Raw genomic sequence first — 21,506 nt, forward strand, 5'->3', positions numbered from 1 at the left:
TTCATACACTTAATACTCTATTTGTCGGTGATCTGGTTTACTTTTCTTTCATTTTCTCACTATTTTTTTGTTGTTCCAGAGATTGCTGTGCCAAAATAAAAATAAATAATATTAAATAAAGAAAAAATAATGAAAGGAATCTCTATTACAATACCAAACGAATTATAAAATTCACAGAAATTTTTCCAATTAGGAAAACAAACCTGGGACAGGCATTTGGTAGAGTGGTTAAGATGCCCATATCCCATATAGGAGCATCTGGATTCATTCCCAACTCCAGCTTCCTGCTAATGTGCACCCTGGGAGGCAGCAGGTGATGGCTCAAGTGGTTGGGTTCCTGCCACTCAGCAGGTGACTGAATTCCAAGCTCCTGGTTTAGACCTTTGTCTGGTCCCAGCTGTTTTGGGCATTTAGGGAGTGAACAAGTAGATGCAATCTCTCTAAGGACAGGTCCCTGAGAAGGTAATCTTTTTATTGATTTTTTTTTAAAGATTTATTTATTTGGAAGTCAGAGTTATAGAAAAAGAGAAAGAGACAGAGAGGGATCTTCCATCTGCCAGTTTACTCCTCAGATGCCTATGACGACCAGAGCTGGGCCAGGCCAAAGAGAGGAGCCAGGAGCTTCATCCAGGTCTTCCACATGGTGGCTGGGGCCCAAACACTTGGGCCATCCTCTTTTCCCGGGCTACTAGCAGGGAGCTTCATTGGAAGTGGAGCAGCCAGGACGTGAACCAGCGCCCATATGGGATGCCGGTGTTGTAGGCGGCAGTTTAACCTGATATGCCTCAACATGGACCTCTCTGCCTCTCAAATTTAAAAAAATCTTAAAAAAAAAAAAAAAAAACAGAAGAGAAAAAAGGAGTTTGTCATTTTCCTAGAATGATTATAACTTCCCTTGGAATCCATGGATAGTTTTTTTTCATAAGCTGCATTTTCAATGACCTTTTGAAGATCCCTTGGGTTGTAAATTTTTTTTTGCAACAAAACTAATTCACCTTTTAATTCCATTTTCTATGAACTTTTTGAAGTGTCCTCAGATTCCCACAGGGCTAATCACATCTGCATTTGCTGGGTATCTTGCCCTGCCTGTGGATCCCGACTCCATCAGGGTACAGGCCGTGCCTAACTTCTTTGCCATGAACTGTGCAAGAGAGCTTCAGGAAGCGCCCGGAGAGTGCACATTGTCTGTTAATTCTATTCTTCCTGAACTTTTTGAAACCCTGAATATTAGGCATTCTATACATGTTTGCTAAATAAATGGAATGATTCTCTCTGGAGAGAAACAGAATTTCACTAACTATACTTTGGGACATGTCATTCAACTTTTGATTTTTCTTCTTTTCATTTAATTTTTTAAGGCAGAGAAAGAATGAGACAGATAAAGAGACAGAGACAGAGAGATCTGCCATCTAGTGATTCACTCCCCCAAATGCCTGCTACAGCCAGGGCTGGGCCAGGCTGAAACCAGAAGTCCAGAACTCCATCCAGGTCTCCTACGTGGGAGGCAGGGACTCAAGTACTTGAGACATTGTCTGCTGCCTCCCAGGGTGTGCATTAGCAGGAACCTGAATTGGAAGCAAAGGAGCTGGGACTTTTTAACTGTTTATTTATATAATTTATTTGAAAGACAGAGATGGATTAATAGAGATCTTCTTATTTTTTTAAAGATCTAGTTATTTACTTGAGAGGTAGAGTCACAGAGAGAGAAAGAAAGAGAGAAAAAGGTTTTCCATCTGCTGGTTCACTCCCCAAAATGGCCATAATAGCTAGAGCTGGGCCTATAGGAAGCCAGGAGCCAGGAGCCAGGAGCTTCTTCTGGGTCTCCCACACGGGTGCAGGGGCCCAAGGAGTTGGGCCATCTTCTACTGCTTTCCCAGGCCATAGCAGAGAGCTGGATCGGAAGAGGAGCAACCGGGATATGAACCAGAGCCCATATGGGAAGCTGGTGCAGGAGGCTAGCCCACTAAGCTACAGCACTGGCCCCAGGAGCCAGGACTTGAACTGGGTACTTGAACCAAGTACTTGGCTTTGGAATGCAGACACCCCAAGTGATGTCTTAACTGTTGCACCAAATGCCTGACCCTGACTCTGAGTTTTGACTTCGAGCAGCACTCAGTCCCAACCTTGAGAGAGTTCACACAGCTAATCTGTTTCATTCAGTTCTTGCTTGGCTCTGGGAATGGCTGCGGTCATGGCAATGACCCTGAACTAAACTCTGAGCACTACGCTTCTGAGATGGTCACGGTCTGGTGATGTCATCTTGAACCTCTCAGGGAGTGGCTCAGGATGCGGGAAGGCTGATGAAGCATCGCACAGAGAGGACGTGAAGATTCCTGGTGTGACGATCACATGGGACTCATGTAGGGATCTGCGACCCTGCTGGTCACAGCTGCAGGGACTGAATTCTCAAGTGTGGGCTTCCCGGGGTGGGGGCATTTTGTCCATGTGTCTGCATCCACAGCTGGAGAAACAGGCTCCTCCCAGAAGCAAGTGGGCTCCCCACAGAGGGAAGATGAGAAAGCCCAATCTGGTCTCCCTAGTTTGGCCACCATGTATCTTCCTCTGACTGCTCCTGCAAAGAGCTTCTTGCTGGAACAGACCTGTGCTTTGCATATGACTTAATGTTGAGTCAGGCTTCCGGCAGATCACTGGTGGGTGGTGGGAGCCGCAGAGAGATTCCCCGGTCCTGAACCATTCCCCATCCCTGCAGACTATACGCTACTCTTGGTTTTCCACCTACTCCATCCTATTTTGTCTTCTGTCTGCTGGCTCACCCCCTAGACGGCTGCAACGGCCAGGACTGCACCAAGCCTAAGCCAGGAGCAAGAAGCTTCTTCCAGGTCTCCCATGCAGGTGCAGGGGCCCAAGCACCTGGGTCATCTGCTGCTGCTTTCCCAGCAGGGAGCTGGATCGGAAGAGGAGCAGCCGGAACTCAAACTGGTGCCTATATGGGATGCTGGCACTGCAGGATGTGGCTTAACCCTCTATGCCGCAGTGCCGGCCACCCCAAGTTTATTTCTATAGCCAAACTTCTCTCCTGAGCTCCACCTACATACCCAACTACCTGCTGGACAACCTCACTGCACGTCTACCAAGGATTTAAAATGTTTTTAATTATTTAGAACAGAGCTCTTGATTTCATCCCAAATCTGCCTTCTTCCAGTTTCCCCATCTTAGTAAACAATGCCTCATACACTCAGTTGCCTAGGCAAAAAACCCAAGGGCCATTTTTTATTCTTCTTTTTTCCTCCACTCCACCCTTTCCCTATAATCCAATCCAGTAGTACTGTTGGTTCTGTTTCCAAAACAAATTTCTAATCCCCTTGTTTCTCTCCACTTCTAATATGCCATCATTTAAAAATTATTTACTTATTTGGAAGGCAGAGAGACAGAGGAAGAGAACGAGAGGCTCTTCCATCTGCTGATTCATTCCCTACAGCAGCCAGGGCTGGGAGAGGCTGACGCCAGGAGCCAGGAACTCCAGCCAGCTCTCCCATGTGTGTGGCAGGCCCCCAGGCTGCGCGTTAGCAGGAAGCTGGGATCAGAAGCAGAGCCAGGACTCAGCCAGCTCTCCCATGTGTGTGGCAGGCCCCCAACTGCCCCCACCACTAATGCAGCATCCTGAGCCAAATCCCCAGCATCAGCACTTGCGTGAATTATTATAGTGGATTATTCTCCCTTTTCTTTTTTTTATTTTTTATTTTTTATTTATTTGACAGGTAGAGTTACAGACAGTGAGAGAGACAGAAAGGTCTTCCTTCCATTGGTTCACCCCCCAAGTGACCGCCACGGCTGGTACTGCGCTGATCCGAAGCCAGGAGCCAGGTGCTTCTCCTGGTCTCCCATGCGGGTGCAGGGCCCAAGCACTTGGGCCATCCTCCACTGCACTCCCTGGCCACAGCAGAGAGCTGGCCTGGAAGGAGAGCAACTGGAACAGAATCCAGCGCCCATATGGGATGCCAGCGCTGCAGGCGAAGGCTTAACCTAGTGTGCCACAGCACTGGCCCTGGATTCTCCCTCTTCTATTATTCTAAAGATATTATTCTATCTTTGCCCCTTCCTAGAACATCAGTTTACATCATTCTCTGCTTAAGAACCTTCCATGGTTTCTCATGGTTCTTTTTTTTTTTTTTCCCCAAGAAACGTTTTATTTAAGGAATACAAAGATCATGCATTTCATAAATATGACTTTAGGAACATACTGATTCTTCCCACCCTACCCACCCTCACACCCACACTCCTATCCCTCTTCTTCCTCCCTTTCCTATTCTCATTTTTAGTTTTTAACGAAGATCTATTTTCAATTAACTTTATACACAGATGATTAACTCTATACTAAGTAAAGTGTTCAACAAACAGTATGACAAAAAATGTTCCTCAATAGTCAAAACAAGGGCTGTTCAAAGTCTTTGTATCTCAAAGTGTCAGTTTCACGTCTGTAGATTACCTTTTAGGTGCTCTATTAGTTATCACAGGTCAGGGAGAACATATGGTGTTTGTCCTTTTGGGACTGGCTAATTTCACTAAGTATGATGTTTTCCAGTTTCATCCATTTTGCTGCAAATGATAGGACTTCATTTTATTTTTACCACTGTGTGGTATTCCATGGTGTGCATATCCCACATTTTTTTTTATCCAGTCTTCAGTTGATGGACACTTGGGTTGATTCCAAATCTTAGCCATTGTGAATTCAGCTGCATCCCATGATTCTCAGAATAGATATCACACTCTTCCTATATCAGGTCTTCTCTGATCTGCCCCTTGCGTGCCTCTCCAGATTGCTCAGGTACCGTTTTTCCCTGGATCAGCAGGCTCCTGCCACACTGGCTCACTTCTGTTCTCAGGACTCAGCAAGGGCTTTGCATGTGCGTTTGGCACAATCATGATCAGGCAGCAAAAGCCAGCTCATTCTCACCTTCCGGAGCCCGACCGAATTGACCATCTCTGTAGCCAGGCCTTCCATCACCTGTCAGTGTCACTCTCCTGCCACACAAGGTTCCTTCAATCAATAACTACTATGATCCAGGAACTGGGAATACAGTAGCCATCCCACCCCTGTCTGCAAGGAACACACACCAAGAACCCCTGACTCCCTACCCCAGTAGATGTCTGAAACCACAGAGAATACCAAACCCTATGTATATTATCTTTTCTCCTATGCATACATACCTATGATAAGGCTTAATTTATAAATTAGGCATTATAAAAGATTAACAACAGGGACTGGCATTGTGGCACAGTGGGTTAAGCTGACTCCTATGACTCTAGGCTGCTCTGCTTCCAACCCAGCTGCCTGCTAACGTGCATGGGAAAGCAGCAGAAGATGCCCCATGTACTTGGGCCCCTGCTACCCACATAGAAGATCCAGATGGAGTTCCAGGCTCCTGGTTTTGGGCCTAGCCCAGCCCTGGCCATTGCAGCCATTTGCAGAGTGAACCAGTGGTTAGAAGATCTCTCTCGCTATTACCCCCCACGGTCCTGTGTAACTCTGCCTTTCAAATAATAAAATTATATTAAAAAGATTAACAGCAGTAATTAATTAGAATATACTGTAACAAAAGGGCCAGCATCATTTCTCTTATACTTTGAGGCCACTAATCAACTAAAATAAAGATTACCAGAACACAAGCACTGTGATATCACAACAATTGATCTGATGACCAAGATGGCTTCTAAGTGATTGATGGGAGGGTGGCTTATGCAGTGTGGATACGCAGTGTGGAGTAGCCAGGTCTTGAATTGGCACTCCAATATGGGAAGCCAGCAGTGCAGGCAGTGGCTTAATCCACTGTACCACAATGCTGGCCCCAAAGTTTATGAATTTATTTTCTGGAATTTTCCATTGAACATTATCATACTGCAGTTGACTATGGGTAACTGAAACTTGGAAAAGCGAAACCAAGGGTAGTGAGAGGGTGAGGGCTACTGGTCATTGATAAGGTAAGTTTCCTGCTTTCATTGAACGGACATTCCAGGGTAACCGGTACTCCTCATTACATTCAACTACGTATTTGCTTCACAGGAATGATCAAAACTGAAATCTCGTCTTGTTTTCTGTTTGCCTCTCCCATGAGTATGTTCAGGAAACACAATAACAGCGAGGCTGTGTGCTCACTGCTACATACCTCATCAAACACAGTGCCTGGCCTAGGGAGACCATGCCCACCTCCAAGCCAGGGTCTTTTTTTTTTTTTTTTTTTTTTTTTTTTGACAGGCAGAGTGGACAGTGAGAGAGAGAGACAGAGAGAAAGGTCTTCCTTTTGCCATTGGTTCACCCTCCAATGGCCGCCACAGCTGGTGTGCTGTGGCCAGCGTACCGCACTGATCCGATGGCAGGAGCCAGGTACTTATCCTGGTCTCCCATGGGGTGCAGGGCCCAAGCACTTGGGCCATCCTCCACTGCACTCCCTGGCCACAGCAGAGAGCTGGCCTGGAAGAGGGGCAACCAGGACAGAATCTGGCACCCCGACTGGGACTAGAACCTGGTGTGCTGGCGCCGCTAGGCGGAGGATTAGCCTAGTGAGCTGCAGCGCCAGCCCAAAGCCAGGGTCTTTTAAACAAAACACTCTAAGGTTAAAAGAAGTTTGAAAGTCTCTGAAGTTGACTGACACGGTGTTGTGTTAAAACTGTGTGCCATGGCCTGAAAACACCTTTTGTTCATTTAGAAGTGTATGTTGTTAAAATTCAAAAGATGACCAAGTCCAGCTAAAAAAGTCTGTTAAGGCTAGGACATGGCATTTCCCAATTTGTCTGTGTGTTCATAACTAGAACAAAGGAAACTCACAAAGGATAGATCAACGAGATGTGTCACTAGGGAATCTCTACTACAACAGGAGCATTCATCCAAGTCCCTAAGAGCAGCAGGAAAAATAAAGTCTTCCCCAATTGAGCAACCTTTATCTGAAATTTATCTCCATGCAAATTAACATTAGTATTAAGGTGAAAATAAATGTTTCTAATTTAAAAACAATGGGAAAACTCACACCTCATGTTAAAATGATCCTATGCTTTCCACATATCTGCCAACATTCACAATTTTGCAAGAGCAAATGTCCCCCACCTAAAAGAATTATTTTTAAAGAATTATTTTGTATATTTGAAAGGCAGAGTTAGAGAGAGAGAGAGAGAGAGAGAGAGAGAGAGAGAGATTGATTCCATCTGTTGGTTCACTCCCCAAATGACTACAATGGCTGGGACTGGGCCAGGCTGAAGCCAGAAGCCAGGAGCTTCATCTGGATCTCTAACATGTGCGCAGAGGCCCAGGCATTTGGGCCATCTTCTGCTGCCTTCCCAGGTGCATTAGCAGGGAGCTGGATCAGAAGCAGAGCAGCCAGGACTTGAACCACTGCTTATATGGGATGCTGGCTTCACAGGAATAGGCCCAACCTGCTAATGTCAGATGGGTGCTCTCAACTAAATTATCAATAATGGACAGGGGAGTGAATATTTAACGCTGGGTATTGTGGTACAGCAGGTTAGGCCGCTGCTTGGGATACCCACATCCTGTGCTGGAGTGCCGGCACCAGTCCCAGCTCCTCTGTTTCTCATCCAGCTCCCTGCTAATGTGCCTGGGAAGGCAGCAGAGGGAGGCCCAAGTCCTTGGGCCCCTGCCACCGTGGTGGGAGACCTGGATGGAGTTCCAGGCTCCTGGCTTCAGCCCAGCCCAATCCTAGCCTTTGTGGCCATTTGGGAAGGTGAACCAGCAGATAAAAGATCTCTCTTTCTCTGTCTCTCTCTCTCTCTGTCATTCTGCCTTTCAAATGAATTAATTCAAGTTATTTTCAATAGGCTGTATAGTTCCCAAAACCTGTGCTTTTCTGAACCATGCACAGCAGGAATAATGAAACAGCAGCTGCCTTCATCTTCAACCTGCACAACGTTCTGAGTACAGGGGAAGCATCCCTGCCTCACTCCTCCGGGGAGAAAGGCTTCTGCACGTGACACACGCACGTGTGTGCACACTCATCCTCTGTGCAGACTCTTGAGTTGTTCCCATGCTCCTCAAATACAAGCAACAGTGTTTACTTACTCTATTTTTAAAAAATTTATTTATTTATTTGAAAGTCAGAGTTACACTGAGAGAGGAGAGGCAGAGAGAGAGAGGTCTTCCATCCGATGGTTCACTCCGCAATGGCTGGAGCTGCACCGATCCGAAGCCAGGAGCCAGGAGCTTCTTCCGGGTCTCCCATGAGGGTGCAGGGGCCCAAGGACTTAAACTCATGGAGTCTAGAACTCCATCCAGGTCTCCCACATGGGTGGCAGGGGCCCAAGTACTCCGGCCATCCTCCAGCAGGGAGCTGGATTGGAAGCGGAGCAGCTAGGACACAAACCGGCACTCCGACATGGCGTGCCAGTGTTGCAACAGGCAGCTTAACTTGCTGTGCAACAATGCTGGCCCCCTCTTCCTCCTTTACAATGTTTTAATTCTTTACTTATGCCCAGTGGTCCACTCCCAAAATATCTGTGATGACCAGGACTGGGCTGGCCTGAAGCCAGCAGCCGGGAACACAATCCAAGTCTCCCACGTGGGTGGCAGGGACTCAACTACTTAAGCCTTCACTGTGTCTTTGCACGAAGATGGGCTGAGGAACTAGACCCAGGAATGTGCGATGTGGGTATCCTAACCAGCATCTAAACACTTGCCTCCTCCCAGTTCTACCAGAGATAGTTATCCTATCTCGGTGACGTTAGTTTTGGGGGTGGGCACCATGATGCAGTGGGTTAAGCTGCTGCTGGGCACAGACACCAGCATCCTGTACTGGAGTGCTGCTTTGAGTCCTGGCTACTCCATTTCCAACTCAGCTTCCTGCTAATACACACCATGGAAAGTATCGGTGACACGCGGGATGGTGTTCTGGTTTCTTGGCTTTGTGCTGTCTCAGCCTTGGCTGTTGTAGACATTTGGTGGGAGAACCAGTGGATGGAAGATCTCTCTCTCTCTTTCTGCCCCCCAAGTGAATAAACATTTTTTAAAAACTGCTAGTTTTAGCAAGACAGATCATAGCACAAGAAAGCAATTTCATTTTCTTGAAGACCTGAAGTGCTTACATGTCATATCTATAACTAGGGGCTGGCACTGTGGCCTAGGAGGTAAAGCTACTGCCTGCGACTGCTGGCATCCCTTATGGGCTCCAGTTTGAGTCCTAGCTGCTCCACTTCTGATCCAGCTCCCTGCTAATGCTCCTGGGAAAGCAGCGGAGGATGGCCCAAGTCTCTGGGCTCCTGCACCCATGTGGGAGACCTAGATGAAGCTCCCGGCCCCTGGCTTTGGCCCGGCCCAGCCCCCCAGCCCCGGCCATTGCGGGCATCTGGGGAGCGAATCAGCAGATGGAAGATCACTCTCTGTGTACATGTGTCTCTTCTTCTCTCTAACACTGCCTTTCAAATAAATAAATAAAAATAAATAAATCTTAAAAACTATGTAACTATAGAAAGGTATAAATAAAATATACATGCCCTACACTTACATAGTTTCTTTTCTTTTTTTTTGACAGGCAGAGTGGACAGTGAGAGAGAGAGAGAGACAGAGAGAAAGGTCTTCCTTTGCCGTTGGTTTACCCTCCAATGGCCGCCACGGCCAGCGCACCGCACTGATCCAATGGCAGGAGCCAGGTACTTATCCTGGTCTCCCATGGGGTGCAGGGCCCAAGCATTTGGGCCATCCTCCACTGCACTCCTGGGCCACAGCAGAGAGCTGGCCTGGAAGAGGGGCAACCGGGACAGAATCTGGCACCCCGACCGGGACTAGAACCTGGTGTGCTGGCACCGCAAGGCAGAGGATTAGCCTAGTGAGCCACGGCGCCAGCCTACATATTTTCAGTACTGCAGCAGAACACTGAGTTTACCATTACACGTTTCACTTAGTAAGTGTGAGAATTCTTCGCTTTGTCCCCCTGAGCATGGATCACAGACAGTGAGCACGGACTCCCAGATGACCAAAGCCAGGCCGCTGGCCTCCGGGGTAACACGCAGGGAGGGGCTCAGGAAGAGGAGCGCCAGGTGATTCTGACTCCGCCCAGGGGGAGGGAAGCCACATTTTGGACTAAGTTCCAACTGACCAAGCAAACGATCATGCAGTCTGACATCCATGCCTACCACACACGTGTGATGTTACGCAGAGTGTTACCCGACTACACGCGTGCATTACATGGCTCCTGGGCAATATGTGCCATGACAAAAGCATGCGTGAATTTCAGCCCGCGGGTCTGGCCCCCAAGGAAACTTTTCTTTTAATTGCACTTTCCGTCTCGCGTGTCTCTCGTGCATTTTGTAGGGAGGGCTTCCTCGCTGTGCCTTCAGATAACTGCCAGTTCTCAGGACTTGCGCTGTGCTCTGTAAATAGGGCTCTAGTTTCGACAGAGAGATTCCTATCAGAATTTAAAAAGGAGATAAGCAGCTAATTGTAGGCGCTTTATTTCAATAAACAGAAGGAAGACTTCACTGGCTGCTTCAGCCAGGGCTGTGGTCGGTGTGGGTAGCACTCACCCACCCCAACTCTATCACCAGTGCCTTTGCGGCCCCAGCAGGAGGTTCCAAGTGAATGGCCTTTCTTTTCCAGGGCAGTGGAGTCGGCTCACTAATTGAGCATGAGGAAGGTATGTATGTGAAGGGTCACGGAGGAGAAAGCTTGCGTTCTTAAACATCTGACAAGCCGCGGTCCTCAGAAAGTGGAGATGAGAAAACATGGTGAATGTGCAACATGCTGTTTTAATACAAATTCAATTATAAGACTTACTAATCTCTTAGCAAACTACTATATACATTTTTTTTTTTTTTTTGGACAGGCAGAGTTAGAGAGAGAGAGAGAGAGACAGACAGGCAGAAAGGTCTTTCTTCCGTTGGTTCACCCCCCAAATGGCCGCTGCGGCTGGCGCTCTGCACCGATCTGAAGCCAGGAGCCTGGTGCCCAAGCACTTGGGCCATCTTCCACTGCCCTCCTGGGCCACATCAGAGAGCTGGACTAGAAGAAGAGCAACCGGATCAGAATCCGGCGCCCCAACCGGGACTGGAATCCAGGGTACCGGCGCTGCAGGTGAAGAATTAGCCTAGTGAGCCGTGGCACTGGCCTACTATATACATTTAATAGCTAGAAAGCTAGGAAGAATGCTAACTGTTTCAAATCGCTAAACAAGATACCCAAACGCAGGTTAGTATTTGATATATATTGTGTAAGTACACTTGAAGATTCCTTTGCTCTTACTTTGTAAGTCCGAGAAAGGAGCATTCTATAAATGTTTATTTTTCACTTATTTGAAAGGGTGAGAGAGAGGGAGAGATCTTCCATCTCCTAGTTTACTCTCCAAATGCCTGCAAAAGTTGTAGCTGGGCCAGGCCAAGAGCCTGGGACTCCAGCTGGGTCTCCCACATGAGTGACAGGGACCAAAGTACTTGAGCCATCACCTGCTGCCTCCCAGGGTGCACATTAGCAGGAAGCTGGCATTGGAAGTGAGCCAGGACTTGAACCCAGGCACCCCAATATGGGATGTGGGTGTTCTAAGCAGCATCTTAGCTGCTGTGCGCTGCTCGGCTAAATGACTGTCCCAGCAGTGTCCCAAATAAGCAAAGTGAAAGGAGGAAAGGGCAAGAATGGCAGTGACCATTCAACTCGACACACTGCCGTCACCACAGTGTTACACACACACACACACACACGCACAAGGATTAAGAAAAAAACCAAAGCACCTTTTGGATGATGGCTGCTAGGATTTGCAGTGGATCCTATGTCTGAGGTTTCTTTCTTTTTTTTTTTAAACATTTATTTTATTTATTTGAAAGGCAGAGTTGCAGAGAGAAGGAGACACAGAGAGAGGTCTTCCATCCACTGGTTCACTCCCCAAATGGCCTCAATGGCCAAGGTTGGGCCAGGCTGAAGCCAGGAGCCAAGAGTGGCTTCTGGGTCTCCCACGTGGGTACAGGGGCCCAGGGACTTGGACTATCCTTGGCTGCTTTCCCAGGTGCATTATTAGGAAGCTGGAATGAAAGTGGAGCAGCCAGGATTCGAACTGGTACCCATATGGGATACCAGCATCGCAGGTGGTGGCTTTATCCTCTATGTCACAATGCTGGCTCCAATGTGTCTATGATTCTAAACCAACAGTTCTCATCCCTATCAGATAATGCCTCTTTTTCATGCCTAGTATTTACAACTCCTACTTTACTCTGCTGGCATACAACTCATAGAGAACATAACACATTTACATCCATAATTTTAAGATCCGTATAATGTTCAAACTATATATAAAGGAAAAATACAAAGAAACTGATATATATATATATATATATATATATATATGGTATTAGAAAGGTAAAACTTTTGACATGAATCCACCAGAAGATATAATGAGGAAGGCAGGTGCTTTCTACAGTGAGGGGTCACTGTGGATGCTTAGGTCACTAACACAGCTGATTTAGCTCTGTGGGCATCTGTGTCAGGAGTTTCTGAACATGAATATCCCTCAGTAGAGTTGAAAGCAAAACATGTCTTCCCCTTGACTTATATATAGCTATATCCATGGGAAGTTCGGTATATGTTAAAACTGTGTAGAAAAGTACTTAGAAATGTTTAAAAATTATTTATTTTTTTTTTTGAAGAGAGAAAGAGAGATGGGAAGAGAGAAAGAGAGATGAAAATGAATCTCCTCTCCTATTGGCTGGTTCACACCACAAATGCTGGAAACAACCGAGGCTGAGCCAGGCCAAAGCAGGGAGCTGGAGCTCAACCTGGGTCTCCTGTAGGAGTGGTAGGGCCTTAATCCTTCAGTCATCACCACTACCTTCCAGCTGGAATCAGAAGTGGGGGCCGGCACTGTGGTATAATGGTTAAGCCGCCGCCTACAGTGCCAGCATCCCATATGGGAGCCAGTTCAAGTCTTGGCTGCTCCACTTCTGATCCAGCTCCCTTCTAATGCACCTGTGAAAGCAATGGAGCATAGCCCAGGTTCATGGTCCCTTTACCCATATGGGAGACCCGAATGAAGCTCTGGCTCCTGGCTTTTATCTAGCCCAGTCCCCTCTGTTGCGGCCACTGGGGAGTAAATCAGCAAATGGAAGACTTCTCTTTCTCTGCCTCTGCCTCTCCTCTGTAACTCCAACTTTCAAATAAATAAATAAATAAATCTTAGAAAAAAAAAAAAAGTGGACCTGTACTCACACCAGGCACTCTGATGGGATGTGGGCATCCCAAGTAACTTTAAAAAAAAAATGTATTTATTTGAAAGGCAGAGTTACAGAGAGGGAGAAATAGAGATCTTCCATTTGCTAGTTTACTCACCAAAATAGTCACAAAGGTCAGGGTTGGGCCACCACTGCTTTCCCAGGCACATTAGCAGGGAGCTGGACTGGAAGTGGAGCAGCCGACTCAAAACAGGGACCATATGGGATGCCGGCCCCACAGGCGGCAGCTTTACCCACTGTGCTGGCCCCTCGAGTGGCGTTTTTGTTTTTTTGTTTTGTTTTGTTTTGTTTTTTTTTTTTTGACAGGCAGAGTGGATAGTGAGAGGGAGAGACAGAGAGAAAGGTCTTCCTTTTGCCATTGGTTCACCCTCCAATGGCCACCACGGCCGGCGCGCTGCGGCCGGCGCACCACGCTGATTCAAAGGCAGGAGCCAGGTGCTTCTCCTGGTCTCCCATGGGGTGCAGGGCCCAAGCACTTGGGCCATCCTCCACTGCACTCCCTGGCCACAGCAGAGAGCTGGCCTGGAAGAGGGGCAACCGGGACAGAATCCGGGGCCACGACCGAGACTAGAACCCGGTGTGCCGGCGCCGCTAGGCGGAGGATTAGCCTAGTGAGCCGCGGCGCCGGCCTCGGGTGGCGTCTTAACCATTGTCCCAAACACCCACTCCTGTAGGAAACAGCTCCATGTTCGTATGTGAACCAAACTAGTTTTAGGCTCAGCTAACCGGAAGCTAGTGTTTGGCCTGTGGAGGACACTGGAATACTGTGGGAACCATCTTTCACGCTGCGTGGTCATTCTGTGCACTGTGACAGCGGCTCTGGGAGGACGCACAAGCGGGGAATGTCCTCCCCTTCCCCAAACTGCCCTTTCACAGGTCCCAGGTTCCCCTAGGGGGCGCTATTTCCCTTAGTGGGAAGCTTCCACAGCTCCCAACTCAAAGCTTTGGGATGGAGGGTACCCCTGAAGTGTGAAGTCACCATCTCAGCCTTTTCCTTCATAATCAAAGAGATTTAGCATACGGGGAGGAAAAAATCTAACTCTATCCCCAAAGACGAAATTGAAACTGCTTTGGATAAAATTGCGACTACGTAAGGGGCTCAAGGAATTCCACCGGGGAGATTGCCCATCACAGGAAGGCCATTTCACACTTGTGCCAACCTCTGCTTGGATGACAGAGGATGCCGTCAGCTCCTTCAGAGTCACGGGCGCCAGGGGAGGAGTGGGGCAAGGACAAAAACAGGAACACGGTCCCTAGAGTCACTTGAAACCACCGATGATTTGCGTATGGGCTTATGACTAGTGTAAGTTTCTCTCAAGGGATTAGAAGTCACTACAACTGTTTAGGAAGGAAATCTGGGACATGTATCAGATAGTTTGAAAACTTTTAAATTCATTTTCATTGTATTTGAAAGGCATAGACACAGAGAAAGAGATCTTCCATCTACTGTTCACTCCCTAAATGCCTGTAGTAGCCAAGGCTGGGCCAACTGAAGCTAGGAATGTGGAACTCCAGCTGGGCCTCCCACATGGGCGGTAGGACACAAGTATTTGAGCCATCATCTGCTGTCTCCCAGGCCTGTGGAGGACATTAGTAGGAAGCTGGATCGGACGCAGAGTAGCAAGGACTTGAACCAGGCACTCTGACATGGAATGCATGTGTCCCAAGTGGCAATTTAACCACTGAGCCAAATTCCACCTCCCAAATTATTTTTTTTTAAAGATTTATCTATTTATTTGAAAGGCAGAGTTAGAGAGAGAGAGACAGAGAGAGAGCAATTTTCCATCTGCTGGTTCACTCCCCAAATGGCCACAATGGCTGGGGCTGGGCTGACCTGAAGCCAGGAGCCAAGGAGGTTTTTCTGGGCCTCCCACATGGTGCAGAGGCCCAAGCACTTGGGCATCTTTCTCTGCTTTCCTAGGTGCATTAGCGGGGAGCCGGATTGGAAAAGGAGCAGCCGACTCAAACCAGGGCCCCTGTGGGATGCCAGCACTGCAGGCAGAGGCTTAATCTTCTATGCCACAGTGCCAGCCCCTCACCCCTAAATTCTTAAAACTGTGTTAGACTCAGAAATTTTTCTCTAGAGAAAAAGTTTAAGAGTTTAATCTTCGGGGCTAGCATTGTGGCATAAATAAGTTAAGCCTATGACTTCGGCATCCCACATGGGCCCTGGTTCGAGTTCCAGCTGCTCCATTTCTGATCCAGCTCCTTGCTAACGTACCTGGGAAAGCAACAGAAGATGTCCCAAGTCCTTGGACCCCTGCACCCACATGGGAGACCCAGAAGAAGCTCCTGGCTCCTGGCTTCGGCCTGGCCCAGCCCCAGCAATTTTGGTCATTTGGGGAATGAACCAGAAGATCAAAACTCTCTCCTCTTCTCTAACTCTGCCTTTCAAGTAAAAAAAAAAAAATCTCTTTTTAAAAAGTGAGTTAAGTCTTTGCCACAAGATCACAAGATGGCCTTGGGTTCCATTCAAACCTCTGTCATCACCTCACAATGGATGATTCACTTGATGTCCATTCTTAACATGTAAATTGGGGGATAATAATGGTATTTCACATCATTGTTACACTAATTAGGTGAGACATAGATGTGAAGTCCCAGGCAAACACTAAAATTCACTTAATGTTGGCTGTCATTATTTTTAATAGTTTCAAAGGTTGCTTGCCCTTGGATTATTATTGTTGAGACATATTTGAGGTTGAGATAAGAAGCAGAGTGAAATTCTGTGTTTCTTTTTGGGTATTCTCTGTCTCAATTTCCTCTCAAAGTACACCAAAGTACAGATGCAAGGCAATATAAACAATTTCCTTGTAGCATAATAGGGCAGTGACTTTAAGAAAACCTGAGTGGTTGTAAGAGAAGACTCATTTCTGTTAGGTGGCTCAGACAGGGACTTCATATTTCATGTGAAAGGGGAAAGGCTTGCATAGGACAGCTGAAAGTCCCAGATTCCAGCCCTTTTCTGCTATCTAGCCCTCAATAGTCCAAGAAATGATAAGCATTTCACACGGAATCTCAAGCAAACTGGTATTAGCAGCACATCTGGGAAATGAGTGGAGTGGAACAGAAAACCCAGTGTTGAACCAACTTTTTTATATATATAATTTTTGTTTTCAATTTGAGAGTGGAAAGAGGTGGGGGGGGGGGGAGCTCCCATCCTCTTATTCGCTCCCCAAACGCCTGCCATGGCTGGGCTGGGGTAGGCTGAAGCTGGCAGCCAGATCTCCCATACGGGCGGGCGGCAGGATCCCAATAACGCGAGCCGTCACCAGGTGTCTCCCAGAGTCTGCGCTATCACGGAGCTGGAACTGGGAGCGCAGCCAGGACCAGAACTTAGGCACTTGGATCTGGGATGCGGGCATCTTCAAAAGCTTACTCCTGCAACGTTCTTTTCCAAAGGCAAATTATCAGCTAAAATCTCCACACTCAACAACAGGAAATGATGAGAGAGCTATGTATGTAAACACAGTATACGCTTTTTAGGGGAAAGAATTTAAGCCAACTTCAGGGAGATTTCTGAACATCTAAAATGGTATCAAGACCCCTGGTGGAGGAGGAATTCAACAGAAGGCTGATGAATGAATATGTGACACAAGAGTTCTTGGAGATAGCAGCTTGGGAAATAAATTGTCTCATATTAAACACAACTGGGTGGGTGTTGGGCATAGTGGCTATGCCCCTGGGTAGGACACTGTGTCCCACATCAGAGCATGTGGGATAGCTGGCTCCATCCTGACCCCTGCTTCCTGCTCCTGCAGGTCCCAGCAGTGACGGCTCAAGTGGTTGGGTCCCTGCCACCCACATGGGAGACCTGGATTGAGTTCCTGACTTCTGGCTTCAGTCTAGCACCAGCTGTTATGGGCATCTGGGGAGTGAACCAGTGGATGAGAACACTGTCTCACACTCTGTCTCTTATATGTATAAATAAATACATCAATTTTAAATGTAATTTATTTAAACATTAACATAACAATGAGAATTACCATAACCTTTCAAACTATCAATGTTGTATGTGTTGATTTGTGACTATGACAGGTCTTCCTGAGAAATCAGGACTCAGCACAACTTTCTCGGGGGACAGTTTGGCTCTATGTATCAAATTCTTGAAACTGTTAGGCTCAGTAATTTGCTTTCTGGACATGCACCCGTCATAACAGTAATAGTGATGGCAGCTCCTATGTAGCATTTGCTATGGATGTGCCAGGCACACAGCCACAAACTTCAGGCTCTAGGGCCTGAACTTGGGTGCCATGGTTCACAAGCCCGTGTCTAGACAACTTTTGTTGGCTTAGCTAGGAGGATGTTCTCCACAGCACTGTTTATAACAGGGAAAGTTTAGAAATAAACTGAATATCATGTAACTATCTGCACCCATGGCTAGCTCTTTAAAGGAAGACAAGATAGCCCCGCAAGATGGGCAGACCCGAGTGTGAATCTTCCCTCTCACACTAGCATGAGCTCTGTGCTGCATTTGACATGCACACTGCAAAAGAAGATGATGTCTACTTTGAGTTGTTGAGTTTAAAATAATTAAAACACCAGATGCACTGGAGGGGCCTTGATAAGAAAGCTGGTTTGCAGGGGACACAGCCCCTGGTGGTGACCGAGCCTATGCCAGCTCACAAAGTGAACTTGTTAGATGAGATAGTCAGAAACTGCCAGACCCAGACAGGCAGGGCCTGTGCCGCGCTCCTAACAAGAAGGAAGCAGCTATAGAAAATACGATTCTACACCCTTAAGATTAAGGTCTGGAGTCTCTGAGGGGGAAATGATATAGGTAGGCAGATAGGCTCAAATTGATTAGATTTATTTATTTATTTTTGAAGATTTATTTATTTGAAAGTCAGAATTACACAGAGAGAGAAGGAGAGGCAGAGAGAGAGAGAGAGAGAGAGAGAGAGAGAGGAGCCTTCCATCCACTGGTTCACTCCCCAATTGGCCGCAACAGCCAGAGCTGTACTGATTGGAAGCCAGGAGCCAGGAGCTTCCGCCGGGTCTCCCACACAGGTGCAGGAGCCCAAGGACCTAGGCCATCTTCTGCTGCTTTCACAGGCCACAGCAGAGAGCTGGATTGGAAACGGAGCAGCTGGGACTTGTATCGGTGCTCTTATGGGATCCAGCACTGTAGACAGCAGCTTTACCCGCTACGCCACAGCACCGGCCCCAACTTGATTAGATTTATAAGCTGGAGACCACGCTCTCCACCATGCCCCTTGCATGATCTCATGCCCCTACCTGACCACACCTGTACGTGTCCATCTGCCAATCAGACTACGTAACCACTCCCCCTTTGGGAGTAAATAAAAGGCCCAGAACACAGTTGGCCCCACCCCTGCTCCCCTGTGGGCACCGTGGCCTTCGGGCCACCAGCTCTCTGCTCTCCTGTCTACGTGTTTGCTCCACGTGGCTCCTGGCCTGCTCTCTGCCTGGTGTGGATCCAATTTAGCTTCTAGACCTCTCTCTCCCCTAATTAAAGCCCTCACTTTCCTGTGCATTCCTCTCACTGAATAAAATCCTTAGAAACTTAAAAAAAAAAGAGAGAGAGAGAGAGATGATGATTATCTACCCCTTCCCCTTTGCAAACTTCCTCATGCAGATAAAATAAAGAGGGGACTTAGCAGGAGGAAAGACAAATTTCTCAAACAGAGATGTTTGGACATCTCATTTAGAAACGTCTTACGGGGCTTTGTTCATAGCTGAGCAGCTCCCCAGCAGTGACAATCCATTGAGAGCAGCCTTCAAGACAAGATTCTTTCTCTTTTGACTTTTCTTCCCTTAAAAAAATAAAATGGTTCTAAACTATTTTTGGAAGGTGTGAAGAACCTCGCTTGCGAGGTACACAGTTTTCATTTCTCAGCCTTTTGGCTAATATCAAGTGAGAAGTACATAGCAAATGCATTTGTGTTTGAGAGGGGGTGCTTAGAGTAGCACAGAAGGGATGGCACACATCTTTGCTTTTTATGGCACTTTAAAAAAAATAAGTTTCCTTGTAGGCAGAGAGAGAGAGACAGAGACAGAGACAGAGATTTTCCGCCTGCTGGTTCAATTCCCAAATGGGTACAATATGCAGGCTTGGGCCAGGCTGCAGTCAGGAGCCTGGAATTCCATGCAGGTCTCCCGTGGGAGTGGCAGGGACCCAAAGATTTGAAACCTCATGGGCTGCCTTTCCAGGTGCATCAGCAGGGAGCTGTATTGGAAGCGGAGAAGCCAGCCTTGGAACCTGCCCTCCAGTATGGGATGCAGGCATCGCGGTAGCACTTAACCTACTGCACAACACTGCACCTCTAGGGGGCTTCTTGCTCAGCAGATGTAGAATCCATTAAATAAACCCGTATAGATTATTGATTGTATGCCAGGCGTCAGGGGTTAGAAGCCAAAAAGGGAAATATTCCCTTAACTACATGGAAGAAAGTACCTTTTCTGATTTTTCTCAGTCTTTTTTTTTTTTTTTCCCTTTGCGTTGCTTTTCTTCTTTCATCAAAGATTTTCTTCACCATGTCACTAGGTAGCGGGATTTCCTCCAGAAGGCGCTAGTGAAATGTGTCAGACTACCGTGGCTCAATCTAGGTAAGGGGCATCTGCGTGCTAGACTTCTCTGTGGGCTTCAAAAAATCTCAAAAGACTGAGAAAACAACATACGATCATAGAAGGTAATTATCGGGACATGTACCAACAAATTGATAGCATCACTGCTTATAACAGAGATAATCAGACGCTATACAGATGCCCCAAAGAGGTAAATGAGAAAACTCGCATAATCAAGAAGATGAAAGAGTGGGGTGGGCTTAGGCATTTGGCACAGTTAAGATGCCCCTTGGGGTGCCCATATCCTGTACTGGAATAACCGAGGTCACATCCCAGGTGGGCTTTAGGTTCCGGCTCCTGGCTAGCATGCACCCTGGGAGGCAGCACGGATGGTTCAAGTAACTTAGTTCCTACCATCCATGTGGGTAACCTGGGATGAATTCCCAGCTCCTGGCTTCAGCCTTATTATATCCCTGGCCACTGAGAGTATTTGGAGAGTGAACAAGCAGATGAGAGCGCCTTCACATTTTTTAAAAATGTAATATGAGGCAGCAAGTAATTCATACTACTTTTGGAAATAGTAGTGAAATAGAAAGAAAAGCAAAATATGATCCATGATTACAGCAATGAGAAGATATGAGATATGAATTTACAAAAACTAAAAGCATATTTGGCCAGGTAGGGATATTATATTTCCTTCTGGGTAAGGTTGCCCATATTAATAATAGTAAAAATAAATAAATAAATAGCACATATAGCAAACCCTGTTTGTGAACACACTCCAGCTACAGCAGAGGGCAGAATGGGAAGATTCCCTATCTAAGGAAGGGGCGTACCAGCAAAAGAATACTATTGTTGTGCCAATAGGCAGTGATACTGTGTCAACTGACTCCCAGCTACTGGCATGCAGCTCAACCTGCCACTTACAACCTAATGGTGGATTTGAGATTCTTCCTATTCTCAGTAATTATTAAAAGCGACAGATTCAACACAAATATTGGACTGCTAGAGTCAGATTTTATTTTACAGTATAACCCTTCTATCCTTTAACCACAAGAGTGCATACAAGGTAAAAATAAAATTAAGCCTGCTGGCTTTCACTGTGGTTTGATTTCACGCAGGATAAATCAGAATAATAGGTACTCATTAAGAAAGAAAGTCCCCAAGTGTCTTTCACAAGCACTTTGTGTTTGAAAACATAAAAAGTTACCAAGTCATTTAGCACTTAAAATTAACAACATCCTCATCATCTTGTGGTTTAAACGATGACTGAACAATAACTCAAGCTGGTTGTGTTCTATATTTTCTTTATTAATATAATTAGTATTCTTAGATCTTTTTAAATTGCCCTATTCTAGCCTTAGGGAAAATGATTTCAAAAGGTACATATGCTGATTCAAAATCTGATTTCTAAATATACAGCCTCTGTAATTTTGGATTATAGAGCAATGTGGAGTAATTCTGGCACCAACTCTTTGGCAACGTTGTTTAAAAATGAAGGTAGTATTGCACACAGCCCATAATTTGTTTTTTGCATTGCATGCTAATACTTTTTCCTAATGTAAAAATCATCCCATTAATTTGTTTTGAAAAAAATGATTGCTTAAGTATATGGTAATTAAGTTGACTTGAAAGCTCAGAATGGAAATCCAGGTAGTTTGCACACACATTACAAAGAGTTGTGATACAAATTGCATAAACTTCATGAAACTTTAAACTCAGTTATTAAGTTTTCTGGTAATGTCTTTGGGGTTATCAGTATAGTAAAAGATGATTAAGAAATGACAGTATGTGACGAAATTATT

General features: G+C 46.4%; 1 protein-coding gene across 4 annotated transcripts in view; it reads right to left on the reverse strand.

Annotated features, from left to right (window-relative positions):
- The window catches only part of CPM (carboxypeptidase M), a 144,250-nt gene that overhangs the window by 72,335 nt on the left and 50,409 nt on the right, over positions 1 to 21,506 (reverse strand). The gene's annotated exons all lie outside the window — the stretch shown is intronic.

This window comes from Oryctolagus cuniculus, chromosome 11 (assembly GCF_051225735.1).
Source record: "Oryctolagus cuniculus isolate XC-2025 breed Fujian yellow rabbit chromosome 11, ASM5122573v1, whole genome shotgun sequence".
Taxonomy (NCBI): Eukaryota; Metazoa; Chordata; class Mammalia; order Lagomorpha; family Leporidae; genus Oryctolagus; species Oryctolagus cuniculus.